Here is a 2,484-nt window from a genome sequence, read left to right as displayed (position 1 = left end):
TAGTTGATAGAAATTTAAATCAAATAAATAATTTTATTTATTTTTATATATTATATAATATGATAATTATATAAAATTATATAAATAATTTTTATAAATCTCAATAAAATTATTAGTATCACCTTAAAAAATGATATTTGATTTTACTCACAAAATCAAGGGCTCAATTATAATATTATATAATATATAAAATTAGATAAAAATAAATAAATCATGCAAGCACTGTCGGCGCATTAACAGATAAGAAATATGGACTCAAACAACAACTTTGAAATTATAAAATATATTATGATAAGATTACTTTTGTCATTAGAATCTAATATATAAATTAATCACTCTTATTAAAATCATACCAAACATTAAATATAATATCTTACATCTTATTTATCCTTACCTTATCCTTATATTATATATCACATATTTATCATATCATGTGTACACATTTTATCTTCCACCAATGTTTACAAAATGATTCGAATTCAACCTACAAAATATCAAGTTTCATCTTCAAGTAACAATATAAAGATTTCAAGATACTCGATAAATTACATATTGTCAATCACAATATATTATATTCCAAAATATTTCTTAGGAATAGCATGGCATGGTAGAAGACTAGTTAACAAAAGGCTATCATGAGCAATTAACAAATCAAACAGTGTTGAAAAGCCAACACACCAAAGAAATTTTGGCCTTATTTGGGAGACTGAACAATAGAAAGCAATTTTCACTGTTGTAGAGTTTTATTGGAAAAATGGTATATTTGTAAAAAACAATTACTTCATCCTTAATATTGCTTAGAATTGGGTATACATCACGTGGATGGCTAGGGATCTCTTCTCCTGCCAACTTGCTTATTTATTATAGGCCCAAAGATTAAATTGGGCCAGTCAGCTGGTGAGTAGTACAAGTGATAAAAAAAGGATTATGAGCAAATCACCTTCTTATCTGTTAAATGAAACACACCCTTAGTATCTTAAGTTTTGGTTATTAACAAATAACATCGAGCTGTTTCATGATCCAACCACTCTTTTAGTTGTAATTTTAGGTTTTCGGACCGCTGGATCATTTCAAGTAGTTCATGCTAGAAACTCAAGCCGCATTATCTATGAACTCTAGCCTCAAGATATCATTTGTCAATATGATCGGATCAAAGTACTATATGTATGACACGTGTTCAAACCGTTTAACTCCAACTGTACTACAAATGGCCGGATATAGTAAATTAAAAAATGATACTACAAGTCAAGTTGTTTCTGGTAAAGTACGATGACACAATATTCTATCGACTCTGAGTGATACAACACAAGTCAATCAACTTTTCATAGGCTACTAGAGCTAGAGAAGGGAAAGGCAAATGGACATTAAATGAAATTTATTACAGTGTATGATGATGTTAGTCCAAGGTCATTTTGTGGGGAACAAGTAAAATAATAGCTAAAAAATAAATTTGACCATTGGATTTTTTCTTCTATGTATATTCAGAGTTCAAAGAGAAGAAAAAAACTGAACTTTTTGATTATTTTCTTAAGCCTGATACTTCTAAGATCCACGAGCATCTTAAGCTTTCATATTTCAAGTTGCTCACATAGCACATGTCTATCAGAATATATCGAATATTCAATGATCAATCCGTGATACCTCGTCAAAGAATGAACGAGATTCCAAGACTGTGTAGTATGAGACTGTATGGTTGAGAAAATTAAATAGTTAATATTCATATAAACAAGATATATCTTCTTTTCGTGAGCTCATCACTTAAAAAAAAACTCCAAAGTTAAGCGTGTTTGACTTGAGACAATTATGAGATGGCTGACCACTTGAGAAATTTCTCAGGGTGCTTGTGAGTGAAGACTTAAACACGCTGAAAAGACCCGTGTGTTGATCCAGTGGGACATTCGTTGAATTTGGGCGTTACAAAGTGCGACGGTCACCGGTACGAACATCGAGAAATAAGTGTTATGCGAGGCAAATTGCTTCGTGGTGTGGGAGCTACCTACTGAACCTATGGGAAAAAGTTCTACACACACGAGATCCACCTCTTGAACCTGTATGAGCCACCTCTAGATCCTCGGCACTGGTGGATCGATGTGATAGCCACGACGATGATGTCACATTCTGAAGGAGAGGATGATTGTAATACCATGTCCAAGAATGAATGAGATTCCAAGATTGTGCAAGTATGAGACTGTATAGTTGAGTAGAAATTAAAAGATTTGATAGATACTACTCGTATCATCAATATGTATCTTGTTTTCGGGAGCTCATCACATAAGATTTCAAAAATTAAACGTGCTTAATTTGGGGCAATTCTCGGAAGAGTAATCCCTTGAGAAGTTTTTCAAAGAGCGTGTTAGTGAGATTATAATGACTCTAGAAAGTTCTGTGTTGATTTAGTTAAGATAGTCGTCGAATCTGGGGTATTACAAATCTGTGCTACATTACCAACAAGCTGTCAAGCTAACCGTTGGGATATTTTGTATT

The sequence above is a fragment of the Primulina eburnea genome, chromosome 18 (assembly GCF_022965805.1).
Source record: "Primulina eburnea isolate SZY01 chromosome 18, ASM2296580v1, whole genome shotgun sequence".
NCBI classification, from domain to species: domain Eukaryota; kingdom Viridiplantae; phylum Streptophyta; class Magnoliopsida; order Lamiales; family Gesneriaceae; genus Primulina; species Primulina eburnea.
This window is presented reverse-complemented; position numbering follows the sequence as displayed.